Source organism: Etheostoma cragini, chromosome 19 (assembly GCF_013103735.1).
Source record: "Etheostoma cragini isolate CJK2018 chromosome 19, CSU_Ecrag_1.0, whole genome shotgun sequence".
NCBI classification, from domain to species: domain Eukaryota; kingdom Metazoa; phylum Chordata; class Actinopteri; order Perciformes; family Percidae; genus Etheostoma; species Etheostoma cragini.
This window is the reverse complement of record NC_048425.1, coordinates 7202463-7223101: the sequence shown is the minus strand read 5'-3', so window position 1 is coordinate 7223101 and position 20639 is coordinate 7202463.

Genomic DNA, 20639 nt, shown 5'->3' with positions numbered 1-20639 from the left:
CAGTCCCACTGTTGGACAGTTTTTGATTAACCAAAGTGTGATGGTGACACTGATGTCCTGCGACACCTTTTTTCTGTCAAATGTGTCGTTTCTTCAGAGAGACAACTGTCAAGAGCGTTGAGCGACCAACCTTAACGTTGCACGTTAACAGGTTTCTTTGAGGCATTTGTCTCAGTTAGACATAACTGTTAATGAGATGAAAAAAAAACACTACAAATTTGACAGTTGAAAACACAAGTGACTGCTTCAATAATTGGTCTTCTCCAAACCCATACCACTCATAGCTAGATGCAGTACACAAACAAAACCATAGAATCTCAGTGACATTAATCATACGGATCCTTTGTGGAATATTGTTTCACAATCTTAAATCGTGATCTGACGCCAAGATCTGACAAGTGCCTAACTTTGTGTGATTGGATCATAAAAATTGCCTTGAAGCATCAGACCTGCATTAGGGATGTTGAGGTGGGAAATATGGAACATAAATTATTTTACTATGCGGATGATACTTTGGCAGAGATGACAGACCCCTTGACCTTCTACCCCACCTGATGGATACTGCACAATCATACTTCAGGATAGAAAAAGTAACTCTAAGACTGGAGCAGTTTCTAATATTGCTGTTCCAAATGTTTTTTTCTTTGTGCTAAGAACTCCTGAAATTTTAACAAATCAGATTGAAAAAAAGAAACTAATCTACCAGGAATATGTGAATGCATGCATTTGATTTATTCGCCTGCTATGTTGCCCGACTGGCTCCTTTTGAAATGTATGGGGTGCGTTTTTTTCATGCAGGTCCTAAATCAGTCAGAATATGGCCTCAGTTGTTGTGTGTAGATGGTTTGAATCATGATTGGTTCCTTTTCTGGGCATGATTACAGTTAAGCTGATAAGATAATTTAGTAAAACTCCACATTTAAAATACTGTGTTGATGCTCTCATGTCTTCTAACATAATGTGTGATCTCACGACTCTGACATGATTAGATGCCATTAAAATAATACGGTGCAAAAAGAACCGCCTTCTAGTGACAACTGTAATTGTAGCTTCTGCCTGTGAATTCATGTGTTTGTTTCGTTTGATTTCTTGGTTTTGACGTGGTCATTAACAGTCTGTCACTTTGGGTGATGTGATCATTTTTATTAAATTATGTTTGACTTAATCCTGCTTTATACCATATGACATAGATTGTCCCATTGCCATTCAGCGCTCAGATGAATCATAATCGGCAAATACAGTGTGATAAATTAAGAAAATGAATGATAGATAATTTTCCTAAAACAATAAAGGAGCTTCGTTAAAAACCATACGCTTTTACTGTAGAGTACTGTGTGTGTGAGTGTGGTCCTTGTGGGTGGGTGGAAAGCACTGTGTTCCTGTCAATTTATGTAAATGTGACTCTTTATTAATTGCAGGGCCGTGGCTCTGCACCAATTGCTGTCCGTGTGTCGATGGGGGCCGGACCACCCTTGTGACAGTTCTGATTAGTGGTTGTGTGCAAGGGTCATTTCAACGACACTGCTACCACAGGAGGGCATGCAGCCTTCACTGCCAACCCTACTCACCTTTCTCACTTGACCTGAAGGGGTAAATAAAAAAATAAAAAATGCATGAAGAGATTCAAGGAAAAAAGGAACCATAAGATGAGAACCTCCTCAGTAGGTGAAGTGTCAAAAATATTAAGAACATAGTCATTGTTAGTGCCCACATGCAATTGACGGCTAAATTTGAAAATGGCTTTGGAAGTTTGGAATTTGATTAATAAACATGAAGCCAATTCTTCTGTATCCATTTATAGAAATCTTGATTGCCTGCTAGTTGTGGCACAATTGAGTGAACGGGAAAAGGCACATTGGCAGTGTGACATCATTTCCAAGTCTAAACTGACACCTGGGGCCACGTGATGTCCCCCCCCCACCCCCCCCAAAAAATCTTTGATAGCAAGACAGTGAATGAGAGCTTGGAAAGAGCATGGCCAGACACAGCTTTGATTGGACGGCCAAAGGAATAATCAAGTGCTTCAGCTCCTGTTCCAGAAACCTTATTTGTAATTTAGATTTAGATTTTTTACAAATTCGTAGATTTTTCCCACCACGTTTTGAGTAAGGAACCATTTTGCTGAAGATGATTGTCTTTCAGTCTGCTATGGTTTAGATTGCTTGGTCTTTATCCTGTTTTTCTCTTTTTTTTATAGCTGACCTAGGGAAGAAAAAAAAAAAGCTTCATGAATACATCAAAAGATCTTAATGTGAACATTTAAGAAGTTAAGCATAAGCCAAATCCAAAGCACTCGGCAACAGAAAAAAAAGAGTGTGAAATTGTAGAAAGTCGGTCTGCTTTGTTTATTTCAAAAAGCTTTTCTCTCTTCCTGTTAGGGATTTCTGAATGTGATCTTAATCGCGTTATTATCTTTGAAGGCATTTCACCTATAGGACCTTGTGAATAAGTCTAATCTGAGAAAAATAGCAAAATATTGAGTTCTGGCGGTGACTGATAAAACGCACTTTTTACTTGCTGTGTTCCCTTCTCCCTTTTGAGGACAAACGGGCTCCTTTTAAGCAGCTAAAGAGCGCAAACCTTTAATCATAAAGCAAGGTGACCGCACATTCTGTTTATCAGACTTGCTCAACACACACACACACACACGCACGCGCGCGCGCGCACACACACACACACACACACACACACACACACACACACACACACACACACAGTATACACTCTCAGATATGCACACAGGCATCTCTCCCACCCACACACACTAAACCAAGTACATGTATATCTTTGAACACACACAACTTCTGCATTGTTTTTCATATTTTCAGAAATATTGTCTGTTATATAACACAGCTACTCGCTCATCCTCCAGATATACACATGAAAACATGGAGGGACCCACTGTATGATAATGTATTTTATCCACCGCATTTCCCTTTCCTCTTGCTTGCAGGATTTCAAAAGATTACCAAACTTTGGGAAGGGGAAGGAAATTGCTTTTAAGGCGAGAGTTGGGGCTGAACACAAACCCAGTGATGATGACTCTGATTGGGGACCATAGTTCTGTTTTGTTCGCAGGTTCCACATATTTATTTTATTTGAGAAAGCTACATATTTGGCCCTTTTATCAGTATCCCATCATTTTAAAAGTAGATGTAAGGTTTTTAAACTTCTTGTATTATTTACATGAAACATTTTTTGCTGAATTAACCTAATAAGGACTTTAAACTTAGCGCTTCATTTGTCCATTTTTCCCACAAGAAAAATAACTCATGCAACTCATGGAAAACACATGCTCTAACAAGACAGTCATCCTAATTAAGGTTGTCCAAACCTGCTGCATGCTGGAAGCAGAATATTGGTGCATCAGAAGGGTCGGCCTAGATTACAAAAGCCCACAACGTAAGGGACACGATACAGGTTTTCATTAGTCATGCTTTTACCACACTTACACCCATTTCCTTAGTTGGGAGTCTTTCTGTAGAAATATGACTAAGCAATGTAGACACCAAAGCACAATTGTCCGAATACTGTGCACCAGGGTGTGACTTGTTGGTGCTGGATATTCCCATTAATTAAGATGATCCAACACGCATGCATCATAGTCAGAATTGACCACTCCTCTTAACCATTCAGCAGGAGTAAGCACCACACACTACACACACATAATATTGCTGCCTATGCTGCCACTGGAGCCACATAGCGTTTTCAAACAACTATTCTGTTAACTAGTTTTGGTTACCGATCCTGTAAATATTCAGAAGTTATGAATTCCACTAACTGGTCCAATGTGTTACAGTTTATGATCTGGCACAATTTCTCTCAATTGATTGAATTTGCTTGATTCTTTGTCCATAATTATTGCAAACAGATGTTCGCACTTTACATTGACAGACTATAAAATGATTCTCTCGCATCTCTCTCCATCCATTTCACCGATGTCCCCCACCTGTTGTCCGAGCCGAGCAGCTGTGAGAGCTTTGCGAACGGAAGCCGGGTGTAAGAGCGACTGACGGCGAACGGCAACTCCAATTATGCTCCGTCCCTCGGGGGGGTGACGCCTAATGGCGACCTCCTCCATACCTGGATTGTTTCTTTAGTTCCATCCCACTCCCACCCTCCCACCAGACATGGTACAGTACACCCACCACCATATGGCATCTCAGCTCGGTACGGTTCCCCGGGGAACCGAAAGGCGTCTCACGTTGCTATTTCCAGACGAGGAAATCCTGTCAGTGTGCATGTGGTAGGTGGCGCTGCACTCGGAAACCTTCTCAGTGAGGGGAATCACTCAGTTTTGTGAAGACGATTTGGCAGCAGGAGATGGCCGGTTTGGACAGTGTGTCTATTTTTATCCTTTTGGCTTTATCAGAACTTTAAAGATGAGGTGTTAAGAGGTTGTTTATGATGTGCTGTGGCATTGGGTTGAATGATATCTAGTGCCTTTTTAAAACAATACTAATGGGAATTTATCACTTATAATTATTTGGATTTTAAAAAGGACGGATATGTAATAGAATTGTTTTAGTGTGTCATTTATATTAGTTTATTTCATGATATTTTATAAAAAAGTGTAATAATGCCTTTGGGTGGCATATGGCCATCTTTTTCACTACTCTAAGATGTATTTTGCATGCAGTGATATTGAAAGAGAATCTATTACATCCAGCCATTTCTAAAATGATGTGTACTTTTTGCTCCAGCTACTAAACCATTCCCATCAGCCTTAGGGCTGTCTTTTGCACTTGTTGAATCATACTGCACTTACATTTTGAGAATGGAGGCATGTATGTATTATCATGCCATATTTTATGACATGTTTAATATTTTATCATTTGCTGGCAGGTTTTGCACTCTGTTTAACAGATTTGTTTAATAGTATTCAAAGTATTCGGAAAAAACGTCTGCAGGCTAAAATGTTGAGCCAACTTCAAGTGACGCCATTCCGATATTATTTTGGTATTAATGACAGTTTGGCAGCTTTGTTTCACACTATATGGTGGTCTTCAGTACATGTGAGCCATCTCACTGAGGCAGACACATGCTAGAATTTCTAAAACTGATTCGTACAAGCATAGCATGTTTTGGTGGAAAGGAAAAGAAGTCACAAGGGAAACACATTCAATTCTCAATTCACTTCAATTTCTGCAATTCCTAGGCGTTGTAAGCTAAAGGATATAACATTGCATAGTGTGTGCATTATATTCCTGTGCCTTAAGTCAAAACAGAAATGACTCTAAGATACTTTACTTAAGTAGAAGTAGTAGAAGTAGTACTACCACAGTGGACTGTAGAGATACTCTGTTACAAAGTACTAACAGTAAAAGTAGGCTACTAAGTATGCAGAATGGTCCTTTTTAGATACAATATACTATATATTTAATAATATGTTAATTATTGATGCAGTGTGTACAGCATCACTTTGCTGCCGCTGCAAAAGGTGAGTCTAATTTTAACTACTTCACACAGTCCAGGATAGCTTAAAGGTCCCCTGGCATTAAAATTTCACTTCATGAGTTTTTTTTAACATTAATATGAGTTCCCCCAGCCTGCCTGTAGCCCCCAGTGGCTAGAAACTTTCTAGGTTTCCTGCTCTGCCTTTGAGAAAACGAAAGCTCAAATGGGCCGATCTGAATCTCCCCTTTCTAAGCTTTGCCCAACCAGAGAATTTGGCCCACCCATGAGAGAAAGAGAGACGACATGGCTGTCAAACGAGCAAAGTGGCAGTTGGTCAAGTCCACACCCCTAGCCGCCACCTTGCCCCACCCACCCCTTTCTCCTCCTCAAAAGCTACAGACTCATAAATGGCACATACTAAGGAAAGTTCATTGTGGGACTGTCTCTAGTGGCTGTAATTCTGCACCAAGGCTGAATTTTGGGAAAGAGACTTCAGATACATATTAGGGGACCACTAAGGTCTATGTAAAAGCATCCAAAGAGCACCATGTCATGGGACTTTTAAAATAACACCTTATAGTATTCAATAACATTTGGTATTATTATTCTGAATCTGCAAAGTAACTATTGACCCCTGAATAGGGTTAAAAGGATATTATTAGCCTTTGAAATGCAGTGTAGGAGTATAAAGTAATATAAATTGGAAGTGGTTGCTTTTGACCACTGTTCTTATTAAGGGCATTGTATTTTTGAGAGGGCATTACAAATATTTTTAAAATTTCTGACATTATTGGCCAGATACAAGCAAATTGTGAAATTATTCAAATCCAACCCTAGACGGTACAGCAGAAATGAACACAGGTGTCATGGCACTGACACATCCAGCTGAAAACAAGGAGGAATTAGAGGTCATAAAATTGACCTCTGATTTCTTGCCCGACAGGACTTCAACAAGCAATAGAACAGTTGAGTTTTAACACAGAATTTTGTACTGTACCCTTTCACAACAAAAAAAAAATGTTAAGTCTCTTAAACAACACAAAAGGAGCATCGCCTTCATGCAATAGGCTAACTGAATTAAACATGGCAAAAAGATTAAATCATCCTGCTGTGTTACACTGACCTTCACATCTGTGAACATGCAGCTTTCATGAAATCAAGATTGGATTTACTTAATGAGGTAAAATGCTTGAGTGTACAGTTACCGCATTCCATAAACACGCAAGGACGCCACAGCTTGCTGATGCTTTCAAGAAGATCAATTCAGAAGGCCTGATCGCAGTTTAATCCGCAGCATAATTATAAGACGGGGGACTTCTCCATAGCTGCACGTTAATCTCGCTCTGCCTGATGTCGTTTCTTTCCTTATGTTTCCCAGGCTTTTCAAGGAAGCCAAATTCTCACAGCTGCCAGTGTTCCCATGCAGTATGCCTGCATGGTTTGGAAGCATTGTTTTGTTTTTTATATGTGGGGGAGTCAATCTGTTTAGATGCTATATTAATAGACATGAAGCGACATTGTCTACCCTTAGCGTTTTTTGTCATTTCTATGCATGTGATTGAAGCGTGGCAGCATGTTCAAAGGCATTGTAGAGTGGACCGATTTTTGAAACGCTGTGATATTCTTTTACTCACTCCTCTCCAGCGCTCCACACTTCCATGTGCACACAAACGCACACATTTGCATTTGAGCTAATCCCAGAGGTGTAATCAATGCGGAAATACGTGGCATCAGCAGTATGACAGCATGCTGCAGCAGAGCTAGCATAGCAATGAGTATCCAGCTAATCAAGCCCTAGGAATGGGAACCTTATTAAATAAAAGCGGGAAGGGTCAATACCAGCTATTGACGAGTCCATGAAGCCTGCACTTCAAAGGCTTTTCCATTTTTTTCCTGTTTGCTTTTCACCAGCCCAGCAGGGAGTCAGTCTGTGTCAAACTGGTATTCTTGAATGCTAATGCTACGTCCTTGGGAGGTAACTTTGTTGTTCTCTACAAGGATACTTCAAAATCTGATCACAAATCTGTGCATAGAGGGAACCCTGGAGTATTGGACCTTGGACAGTTTGGTTCAACACACGCTCAAATGCACACGAGCAAACCTACAAGCGCGCGCACACACACACGCACACACACACGCACACACACACACACACCAATGTTAAAGATGTCTACATGAAGACTCATAATCAATCAGGGCCATTCAAAGTACTGAAGATGTAACCCAATGTCCTCCTTTTTGTCATGGTCCAAGTGCTTTGCCTCCAAGGGCAAAAGTAGTTTTTACGTTTTAATTATACAAAGTCTCAAGGCTCTTTCTACCTGATTTCTCTTTGTCCTGTTCACCTTGTCAACATGTCACTGAACCAGCCCTGTTTTTTGCCACAGTCACATTTATAGACTGTCCCCAGAAACACTGGCCAAAAAGTTTCAATGCCTAAAGGGCAAAGAAAGGTTACAATGTACCTCATTTTAGTTTAATTAATCAAATAAACAGCACTTTACTCATAAATTATTTGCATTTCTGTCTTTCAAAGCAACAAGCAAGACAACTCATGTAACATGTAATGACACTAGCTGCGGTCAAAATTGGTCTTTGATTTTCTTTTTTGGTCCCAGTATGACAACTGAATAAAGGATAAGTATAAGAAGAGGATAAGCCCAAAGACACTGGGAGAGTGTGAGCCTTTAAAACTTTATAACATTAGTTTAGCAGTATCAGAGTTGGAGCTCAAATGAACCTCAGCATGTTTCGACAGATTTTGACAATAATCCCAAATGAAAAGTCAGACGTAACACTGGAAGCTGGACTGATGCAAAAGAGGAACTCTTTTGTTCCCTTTTAATTGTCTATCTTTGGATGACTGCAAAATGTGTGGTTGAGTCTGTTTCATATGCTATTCATGCTTAAATCTGATGTAGGCTATGTAAACTCACAGTATATACATCAATGTTTTATTTTCATGGCTTCAAAGTAGGCTGTCTCTGGACACGTCAGCCTGTGCAATAACAGTCAGACACGTTATTGTGCATATTCAGCATGAATACTGTTGAATCTCTGTAGGACTAGTTATAGTCCTGGCAGCACTTATAGACAATGATAATAAAGCTGGGAAGTAATGAGTGGAGCTGCAATTTGATCGGGGGGAAGAATGGACACATGAAACAGAAAGCGATCAATTCTGCAAATTTCACTTCAATCAAGCCTCAACTTATCTCAAAGACATTGATTGCTTCTCTGTTGTGTTTTTTGCCCCAGTGACACTTGCATTCTTTTATTTCTTTAATTGACTGTGAAAACAATCCCCTATCCAACACAGACCTTCAGAAAAGAATCTGAATAAAGTGTAGTCACGCTTGAGTGATTTGATTTAGTTGCTCTCTCTCAAAGGAAACTACCACACTTTGCCACCCATCACTGACTATGTTGAACACTGACTTTAACTGTCTGTTAACCTGAGGGGGGGGGGAAGTGCCCTGTTTTTTCTGCTCAAACTTTTCAGATTATAGCTATTGACCTTATGTTTTCTTAGGGGGTACAGTAGGCCTCTGAAACCACATGTGCACCACAATCTCAACAGATTGATATGACTCTGGAATAAGCAACTCCATTGATTTCATTTCACAGGGCATTCGATTCAGTAGATCATAGCACCTACAACAAGATTGGGTTGGCATGGATTTTCTCCATGAGGTCATAGAGGCTTAGACCATTATAGGTTTTTATTACTTTTTGGCTCTTAAAACACACCCATGGATCATATTTCTGACTACTGCTCGATAACGCGGACACATCGCCGACGTAGGTCAATTCTTTCCCCATGCAATTTCTTTACTGATGTCTTATACTAAGAGTCTATTTGATTCGCCATGAACCCTTTAATGCATAGAGTGCAATGGAGGTGACCACTGAAATATTATTTTTTTTCTTGGCTTTTGTTTAGCCGAGGCAGACACCATATGTGAAATAAAGACCTTATGGCTTCAAAAGACTTTGTACAAGGTTTTAACTGCACCTTCCTTTTCTGCTTCCTTCCATCCTTTATTGTGTGATGTTAAACTCCGGAAAAAGTAATGTGCATTGCACAGTTAGCTAGACCTTTCGCCACAGTGACTTTGTGAACTTTGTGTTCTCTTACGGAAGGGTGGTTAGTGTTAACATTCAAGACAGGATTAGGGTTAAGACTTTGCCATTTCTGTAGGCATGGCTGCTAATGTGCTAATCACCTGCTAAAGCACCACATGAACTCAATTTATAAAAGGAAAAAACAAGGATGGAAAGAATGGAGTCTGGTAAATAAAGCTTAATGTGTCCCTTCTTTTCTTGTTTGCAATGTCAGGCCAGTCAGACTCTGTATGTGCACTTTGGAAATGCATTCTGCTTTTGTAAATGTAATTGACATTCTCGTACACACACGCAAACATTCACACAATGGTCTCATCTGAACATATTAGGGCCAATGGCTCTGCATCTCTCCCTCAATGATTAGCCGTGGATATGTTGGGAGACTGCATCCTGCAGGAGCAGAGTTCTGGCCCTGCCTTGACTGCCAATTATCACCAAAGCAGAGGGCTAATTAAAGTTTGATTAAGTTCATAGTGTTCTTGAGGATATGCAGAGAGGAGAATCGGGAGGGGTCCCAACCAAGATCACATGGTGTCTGTCAGAGGCAGGCGCTGTGAAATTGGATTGTTGGTCGTTATCAACCTTTGACCCTAAGTGCCGCGGCACTTGGTGAATTTAGCAGCTGGGAAAAGGAAAACCCACTCGAGGGAATGAAAAATAGTGCCACTGGATGTCCGTTGTGGGCAAGAAAAGTGAGCCGTACTGCCACAAGGGAGCCTTTCACTAATGAAGTCTAGGAAGGGTTGGATCTATGTTGGGGGAGATTATTTTGCACTGAGCAACACAAACATGGAGATAAAAGAATGCACAACCTACACAGTCCACATTTGTCCCGACAACAGCGATATCTTTAAAAGTTATTTTTGCGAGTTTTCCACACCTTCTCTACGGGGGAAGGATTGTGCTGTGTAGAAAGCTGCATCCTTCGGGAGCTGAGTTGCAGAAATGAAACGGGAACTTATTGCCCCCTTAAGGGGAACAGAAGCCCTGCTTGTTTGACGGTCCGCAGGGAAGTACATCGTACAACCCGCCAAACGTCCTCCTTCTGCTACATTCTTACTGAACTTGACATACACCACACAGGCAAGTGGGACTGCGTTACAAATTCATGAAATGCACTTGCATATTGATGGCGCACCTTTTCGTGGCGAGCGAACATATGCACGAGGCGGCTCCGGGTTGTATTTTTAAAACAGGAAGAAGGTGAGAGCAGTCAGGTGGAAGAGCGGAAGACGACGGATTGCTGCGAGGCAGTGGAGAAAAAAACACACACTGCCAAAGAGAAATCTGGGGGACTTCTGCAGATTTCATTCAGTGGCTTCTGCGAGTAAGCAAAGGTAATTATGATAATGAACATTAATGGCTTTATAAGTAAGCACTAATGGCCATGGAGATCGAGAGAGTACATAGTACAGCACCTGACCTTCATATTCCTCTGTGAATTCAATCTGACTCAAGCCATGCAGCTGAATTAGAGGAGCGAAGTCTTGGCACAGGGTATTGTGTCGAGATTCAATAGCCTGAGTCTTTTAAGCTTTGTCTCACAAGTTTGAAATCCTCGCTGCAGAGGAAAAAACATTGTTTTAGCTCCACATTTCCACCTGCTCTCATCTGACTGACTCATGCCTTTTCCTTGTTTCAGAAGATTAGCACTTGTGCTTTCTTTCTCCCTAGGACTCCTCCCTTTCCTTCTTTCTGTATTCCTTTCTTTCTCAAAAAGAAAGAAAAACAGCTTCAGCACTTCTAAAGCTGATTCCTCCCCCTCCACATTTCTCCTCTCATCTTGTTTCTCTTCTCTTGGCTAGGGGTTAAGGGATGAAGGGCTGTCTGATCGGGTGTCTGCACATCAACCTGAGCACAAGGCTTTCTCCCGCAGACTTGGATCATCTATTTTCTTCTTCTTTCCCAGTAAAATGTTGGCCATCTCCATTTACTTCTGACGTTTAATCATTTTAGATTTTTCCCCCCACTAAAGCGACCCACTGTACCTCCACAGTACTTGTCTCCTCAGTTTTTGTGTTCTGTGTTGTTCTGGCACCCCTATTTATCAATGTCAATCACTGGTTTTAAAACTCAACAGGCTCGCAAACATTGATAACCACTGAATAAAGAATGAAGCGTGATGCAAATTTCAGGTCAAGGTCGATAATGGTATAATAAGTGCAAGCCACAACCTCTTAATGAATGTGTTGATGTTGCCCACTGCCTCTCTAGATAGAGGAAACAACAGAGCCAAACCGAGGGGTAGGGTTTTGTTTTCAGTGACCTTTTTTATTTTATTCATCAACTTCTTACAAACCAAAGCACTGTGGTCAAAAGCTTGCATCATCACACAGGAAGGAAATCAAAGACAATGAAAATTGATTGGAACCAAGGCATTCCCAGCCCTATTAAATTAAGGTATTAAGAATTAAGAAACAATTGATTGTTAAGTAACATGTTGATGGTGCCAAATTAGGAGTATGAATGCATCAGGATGTCCATGACACTGAATGAAAAGAGAATTTAGAGTAGCATCTCATATGAAGATTTCCAACCCATATCAACCTGTTAATCAACTTACCCTTCTCCATTTTAGTTACACAATCCTTCTTTTCATAAAAAGAGAAAGTAATTTCAGACACAGGCTTAGTGAAAAAAAACATGATGAAAGAATTCCAATTTACCTGATACTTATTCTTCTTTTTCCCCCTGAAAACAGAAGCTGTTACGGCAGGAAGTCTGTCATGCAGAAAATAACTGTGTCTATGTAATTATACGCATAAGCCCCTTCGCTAAAAACCACACTGATCCAGCCACAAAAAAGGATTCAAGTTTCAGAACTGCTATGGTTACACAGAATAATCTCTGCTGTATAGCTTGAGTTCTGATATTCTGACAGGGATACATTTTCTATTGTCTCGGTCTTGCACGCGATGCAACAAACGTTCTTTAAGGAAAAAAACTGACCGATGAAAAAATTAGCTTTCCATTATTTTTATCCCCATCTTCAGATGAAACCAATGTGTCATTAAGTGTGCATGTTTCTGTCGAAAACACATTTAATTCTTTGGTTTTAGAATTATTAGCAATGCAAGGCATTCAGTCTTCATATCTCTCTGGAAACGAAGGTGAATAGCATGAGTATGAACTTCTTGTCTTTTCAAGTAAAATGCACTCGCCCTTTTTCTGAAGAACGAATTGACTTTGAAATTTGCTTATTAAGACGTGTGACTTAACATTTATTTTTACCTCAATGACTTGCTTTGAAAACTTGAGACTCGGTTTTATCTCAACTAACTTGTTTCTAGAATTGCACTTCTCACAACTTACTTGATACTTGGCTTGGACTAAACATTACTTTAAAGACTCTTTTAAAGACATTTTTTGATATTTCTTGAGATGTGACTTGGACTACTCTTGACTGACTTGACATTTGACGTATGGTGACTGCTTTTTCATCCCGCATTCATACAATGCAGTCTGGAGACACAAAAAAATACTTCTGGTCACAAGTGTGCTTCTGTTAAAAGCATAACCACCATTGTTACAAATGGCTCTCATGCAGCCCTGCAGGTATTGTATTGTCTTTGTACAAGTCTATACAGCTCCAGCTCCAAACAACCATTCAGTATGGTGATATAATAGTGATTTGCCTGTATAGGGACCACTACAAGTGAGAGATTATCCGCAATTCATTTTCTGCAAGTCAACGAGTAGTACGCTGTTTCATCAGGCTGTGTGTATCCAGCAGTTTTGGACTACACAAGTGAACTTCTTTGCTTTTGATTCCTGGCTAACACCATGGCATATTGCTCACTCAATAGACATTTGTCAGAAAAGGCTACATAATGTTTTGTAAAGGGAAAAAATGAGAGTGAAAAGAGGGTCTTGGGCGTGTGATCATGTTGCTCATGAAGAAGCACTGTTAAGCAGAGAGAGCGAGAAAAGCAAAAGCAGGACAATAAGTAAAGAACTTTATACAATTGAGCCTTCTTTTTTCAACAATCAGGGAACGCAATGTAAAGAGGGGTAAGGGTTTATGTAAGAGACGGAGGGAGAAAGGGAGAGAGTCAGACATTGCCCCAGCTGGCGCAGTCTGCTGGGAGCAGGTAGTGTATTTGGGTCAGCACATTGCATCATCAGCATTTCTCCCAATATGCCTGAGCAAATGGAGAAGGGGCCAACCTGCTCGACAAGCTGCATTATTAAGACTTTCTGCCTCAATGTGTAGTAGTACTATAGATAATCGCCTGGGTACTTTTAAATTTAGATGGTGATGTTACCTGTACTAATACTTTTTTAGCGATCTGTGTTTCTCTATAAAATTTAAATAACTAGCGAAGCCTCCAATATTAATTAGTTGAGTCTTGCGATTAACGTTGTTTATACTTTTTGCCTCACTGAGGCTTTCACAGTCTATGTTACATGTCACTGTATTTCAATAAAATAAGTGCAAAAACTTGTAAAATGCAGTAAGTATCTGTGGGCCCACACTCACATTCATACAAAAGCATTCAAAATATAAACAACAAACCCTGATGAAGATTGACATGGAGGCTGCCATCAAGTTGCGTTCCATTTACATCGGAAGTCGGAACTGGGAATGCCGCTGCACCCGAGATTAATGTGTTCCATTTACAAGTCTGATTTTTTTTATTGTGGGGTAGGGTCCAGCCAGGTTAGCCCTTGTTAGGAATACAGGTTCAAAACAACGGATTACGCTGTTTTTTGTACATGTAAACACGCAAAGGTAAATCAACAGAAGTTGGACACCACTGTGTGTATGACTGATTAAGAGGGACTAAAATAAGACAAAAGTGCTTTAAACTGTATGTTACCACACTACCGCTTTCGCTACTGTTAATGCATTGCGCAGCCATGTTGGATTTTGAACTCTGGGTGCTGCAAGGGGGTCTGAGTTCTGAACTGGAAAATCTGAGGTAAGGGGGCGTGTTGCCAACTGACAGCGGAAAATCCGACACTCAACTATTTTAATCTCAATGTCTAAAGGAAATGAAGTGATGGCTACACTAACACTGAACCTCACTGTACCTATAGCATGTACACAAAATATTCTAAATTTGTGCCTCAAAGAAAGGCCCTTTTAGGTTGAATCAGATCAATACAAACGCTCAGTGTATTTCGTTTGAAGAGATAATGACATGTGCTTAGGCCTCCATCTCTCTTTCTCCAAGGAATTTGTCCTTGGGATTTTGTAAACAACATAGATAATGGTTTTCTATAAAGCAAAGTTTGTAGATGCAGCCGTAATAGATGATGAATTTTTCATGCACTGCTCACTTATTCATACTGGATTTGTGTTCCTCCACCAAGAGGACGTATGGATTGCATTACACCATTAATCCCCAACCTGGGAATCAGAATTTAAGAAGTCTTGAGATGATTGCCTGGTAAGGGAATTAAAGAAAAAAGCAGTGTCTGTATCTACTTTTCTAAAATCTTTGCAGTTTTTTTTCTAGTGAAGTATTGTGTTTAGTTTGACCTTTTTGAGGTCTCTGAAAGTTTTCAAATGGAATAGACAAACAAGCAATTTGAAAAAGTCACATTGGGTTTTAGGACATTGTGAATAGGTACTCCGCATTTCATAACATTTCATAGACCAAATCATATTTGTTGGTAGATTAACTGATAAAGGAACTGTTTGTTGTGGCCCTACAATGAAATGGTCCAATAGGAGACTTGCTCTTTTGTTAAAAATGCTTACAGCTTTCAAAGCAGAAAAGAAGAGCGGGCTACAGCGGGCTGGTAAGTTTACTTCTTTCTACATCCCACTTCCAGAATTTTCCATTTTCAAACTTGTAGTTTTCAGCTTCAGCTAAGGCAGTTTATTACTTTTCTCTTAATTCATCTTCCTCTGGAGTCCACAATTGACTTTATGCAACCATTTTTGTTTTACATATGCATTGATCCTAAATGTATGACATGTAAACTCTGGAATTCTGTACAATCAGCAAAGTTAAAGAGTGATTGAAATGGATTTAAAAAACGTCCCTTTCTTTAAAGTTGCATGAAAAGTATGCTATGCATCACTGAACGCTGCAATATTTTTAAAGATGTATTGTATACAGTTACAGGATATTGGTTATAGTCAAGTGTCAAACAGATACTCATTCACAAAGCACCAGCATTAGTACAGTTTTAACCAAATATTTTAGTTTCTTGCTGTAGATGCACTCCAATTGGCCTCGCCTTCTTGTTTAACAGTTGAATGGACTTAAAAATGCTTGTGACCTGCAGCCTCAAATTATTTATTGGATTCAGCTTGAAATGCTAAGTCACTCCTGAGAACAGTATGTGGACGAATGTTACATTTTCTTTTCTTAGCTACCAAAGTTAACCACATGTAATGTTGTTACCAAGTAGATTGTTAGACTGATTTCATTCAACAATAATAATGAATCTATTTGCCATTGAAGTGAACTAGGGCAGTGCCCGTGTAAAACGGCCTGATTACTTGGCCTCTGGTATTGAAGTGTTCTTGAGATTTCCTTATCCTTGAGGAAACGTCCCGTCCTCTGGTTGGAGTTAATACAACGGCTTGGACTTACTTGCCTAATTTGCTAACAGCTAGCTATCTAGGACCAGGCTATTTCTGGGAACAAAGGCATTCATTGTAAAAGTTACATCAGTGATTGAATGTTTAAGTTTACAACCATGCAACATTTCTGGTCTCTCTTTCTTCATCTGTTTTTGAATGCACTGTAGTAAGCAATGGAGAGCAAGTTGTACCCAGCATACCGTTTGCCATGTAACACTGTAGTAGTGCAACAGTAACAATAGTCATGCCCTCTCAACACACTGCACAATGTGTAGCAAAAATAACCCACTACTCATAAATATGTCCCAACTATCTCAAGAGCTCGCACTTCCTTGGGTCCACAGCAACTCACCTGCCAAGTAAAAAAATTGATTGGATGAACAGTTGTTTTGTAAATCAAAGGAAAGAGGCCTCTTCCATGTAAAATGGATTACCCGTGATATTCATGCAGAATGTGCAGAATGCAATAACGATGCAAACACAGAACCACATCTTTTATCGCCCTCACTTCTCCAGAAACAAATTTTAGGTAGCACTCGAGAGGCAAACACCGGCCCTATTTTTAAACTGTGTACTGTACTGATGATTTTGCAGGGCTGTGTGTAATGCCTGCATTTTAATTGCGTATTTGTGGCATCGGGGAATAAATGCAATTAACTCAATGTGGGTGGACTTCAATCACAAAGATGCACTGTAGTGAGAAAAAGGTTGTTAGAAGGTAATTATGACTTTGTGATTATTCATTATAGTGTGTGTGTGTGTGTGTGTGTGTGTGTGCTCATATTTATGAGGATGTTTGTTGGCCGGCATGCATGTACAGTAAGCAGTATTTTATATTTCATTATCAGAGAGGAATTGTGCTGAAAGGGGCATATTTTGCTGTTAACAAGGTTGTTTAACCGTTGGTAATTTATTTTTTCTTTCTCACGTTTGAGATCCATTGTCAATAGAACAGTGTGCTTATTGTAGTTGTATTTCCAAAGGTGGGCTCCAAATGGACAAAATGAGAAGGTTAAGAAAGTTAAATTCATTAAATTTGTATCAATACAGAATATTTAATAGAATGAATACATTTCTGCCTATTGAAGTGTCTGTTATTCAGGTGGTGTCAGCTTTTGCGTAACTGCTACCAATCCCTTTATTCTCTTCTTCTCTGTTGCATGACTAAATTCCCCATCATCATAAAATGTAACAAAATAGTATTTATCTAAAAGAAAGAGTGCCTTTATTGCAACATCTATTACTCACAGTGATGACTGTAAAATTAAGAAATTGGATCTTTTAGAACCACAGCTAATGAATATGAAATCTTTAACTTTCCTTTAGCCAAGAGCTGAACCCGTGACCTCCATGGTTCAGCAGGAAAGTACCTCTGCACCTTTTCCACACGGCTCAACCTCATAACTTTCCATCACACATCCACAACTGTGCCAACGCCCCTCCCCCCACCTACCTTCTCCAATAGAGGAAGGCCCATTTGGAGCCTAGGGCTAGAGTGGATCCATCACCCTTCCTGTGTAGGATGAGGAATGTGCCACCGTGCATCACCCTAATGGTCTCAGCCGTCATGGGTGGGATGAGCCAGGTCTCCCCCTGCCGCCCAGGCTAAGTGCTCAGGGATGTGATGGAGGACCGTTCTGTGCAAATGCATGACATTGTTAATGCTCTGCACCCCATCAGAGACCAGCCATCAGTCTCCACCTGGCTGACAGACAGGCAGAGATGGTGAAGAGTTGTCTTATGAAATCTGACGGAATTACACCGCTTTCACCTTCATCGACAGCATGTAGACTTTCTATTTGAGGACTTCCAGAAGTTAGCTGGATAATTTGGAGGCAATACTCAGGTTTTCCTCATACCCTAAGGTAATTGGCAGTTTGGCAACCTGTCCACCCTTGTCAAACTCCATGTCCCAAACAGTGGTGTGATATTCGGTTCTACCTTTTGAGTTTGACAAACTAATTGATGAGGTATAAAGCCAGTTTCTTAAAACTGCATACTATTTCCCAAATCAGGTGTTTTCTCTCATTTAAAGATCTTGAGAAAGTCATCCACACACTTTTAAAGCCTCTCATCCTCTCTGTACACTAGGATCAGTTAGTCGCTCCTGTCCTGTCAAACCCACTAACATTTTCAGTTTCAATTTCGTAATGTTCCTAAGGTTGGAGCTGTTATTTGTGGTCAAGGAGAGAAACTGTAGTTTGGTAATCCCTCCCTGCCAGTGTGCAGTGTGTTCTAAATTTACCCAGAAATTAAAAAAAAAAAAAAAAAAAGATTGTAACGCTTTAATTAAAATACTGTATTTGTCCTGAAGGCTATCATTCCGTCAGAACCCGCCCATGCCTAGATGGCGCAGCTAGACTTTTGACAGGTACCTGGAATAGGCACCATATTACAATCGTTGTCTATAAAGCCCTGAAGGGCGGGCCCCCTCCTATATTAAAGACCTAACCCCTTACTCTACTGCCAGCTCCCTCGGGGTCAGCCAACCTAGCTGTCCTGGGATCTAAACTTAAGCTCAGAGGTCAACGCTTTGTTGTAGCAGCCCCTAGACTGTGGATTAGCATTCTTCTCCCCATCATCTGGCCCACTCCATTGACTTTTTTTTACTGTAAGCTAAGGCTCAAAACACACTTTTATTTGCTAGCGTATGAATCCTCCTCATGTGCCTGATATCGGGTTTGGTGAACCCGTTAGCTTTTTTTGTGCCTGCAAGCTCTGTGCAATGTGTCGTCATTGGAAAATTAAGAATCTTTGTACTGTATATCCAAATCATTTTTACATATAGAAATGTAACTGCTGGATAAACTGTCACCTACAGTACTATACTGAAGTCCATTCTCAGTGTACTAGATGTTACACGTTTTCACATCTTTTAGAATCAAACGCTGTCCATACATCAATTTAAGAAGGCAAAACATTCAAATAACAATTAGCAAACAATTTAGCGGAAAGGGGGGTTTAAAAAATGATGGTATGCCCATAAATAAATAAATCATATCTGAGAAATCCACATTGTAGTAGTATATTCTTGCCAAATCCATACTTTGACAAAAGAACCATGCTTGTATGATGAAATACTCACAGCAGCCTCAATTTTATTATTCACAAGTGTGAGAAGGTAATATTTAAGTGATTTTTGGGACAGCTTGTCATAGCAGATCTGAAAATAACACATGGAACTCAATATTCTCTTTTAAGTCAAAACTTGCAGGGGTGTGACTCTTCATCACCAGTGGCTTTCACTGTGCTCTCATGTTCTGCTAAAATCAAATACCATCCCCTTCTTGCCATGACTATCAAAAACTATAAAAACATATTATGGCTATTACAGCACAATTCCACAATATATTGGTTTGCCTGTTTCCCAGCTGGACATGGACATGTTTCCAGCACGTGAGCTTTGATAGTGATCAGATATTCGGATATGTATTTAAAAGGGACTTTGCGGCATATTCTGTGCTCATCATCTGTCGTTACCCATGTCACGCTGAACTGATAATGCTTTGTGACCATTTAATGTTCCACTGGCCTTTGATGTGAAATGTTGCATTCCTGCCTTGAACCCCCCCGAGTATTTTTTGTCAGGCAGAAATGACAGACGCCCGGTGGTGAACTCCACAGGTTTTCATTGTAATGTAATCGCAGCAGGCTCCACTGTGATACATGTCGAAGTGGTAGAAAATGTAGATCTGATTCACTCAACTACCACTCTTCTAGCCACCTTCCCACACACACACGCAAACACACACTCCCCTCCCCATCTCCCACCTCTCTCTGCCTCCCTCCGTCCCTGTTTCTGCCTGAGATCAATCTATTCCTCAATCTTTCCACAGAGATGCAGTGGGCACTTGCTACACAAAGGAGAGGGCGATGGATCTTGAGACAAGGCAGCAATTTGACAACGTAATTCTGATTTCATGAAATTGAAAGATGGGTACGAGGGACTGAACTGCCGTGTCAAAGTGTCAAGCACACTAATTTAATTTCAACCTAAATGACATGAGGAGATTGTAGCCCTAATAGGAAACCCCTGTGTTAGTCATCTTACTTGCACTATATGCCAATAACATGGCCACATTACACCTGTCAGGATGAAAAATAGCCTCTATTTTGTGTAGACAAATAGTAACACATCACAGCTATAGTCTTTTCATTGCTGCGCTAATATGCTACTCAATAAGAAGTGCCTGAAAAGTAATGTTCCTTATTTAGGTGAAAAGAAACATTCCTCATCCTGCCTTATGCTGAAGTGTCGTGGGGGGCTGACGTCTGTTAAATCTGTTTGAGATAGGCATGCACTGATCCCTTGCTATTAATGTTTTATATTTACAGACTTTACGGACAGAAAATGGCAGCATCTTCCCTGAAGTCCATATTTCCAAGCTACTTTGCTTTACATCAGGGATATTTTGTCAATACAATGTTTTAAAATGATTTCAGAATAATTAAGTGCAGAAAATGTCTTCCATCCACTGTGTTGACTGCAACCGTCCCATCAAGCATTCATGAGACGTTTAGGGCCCCATTTTATCGCTCTTAGCGCACAGCATTAAGCGCATGGCGCGGGTGCGTT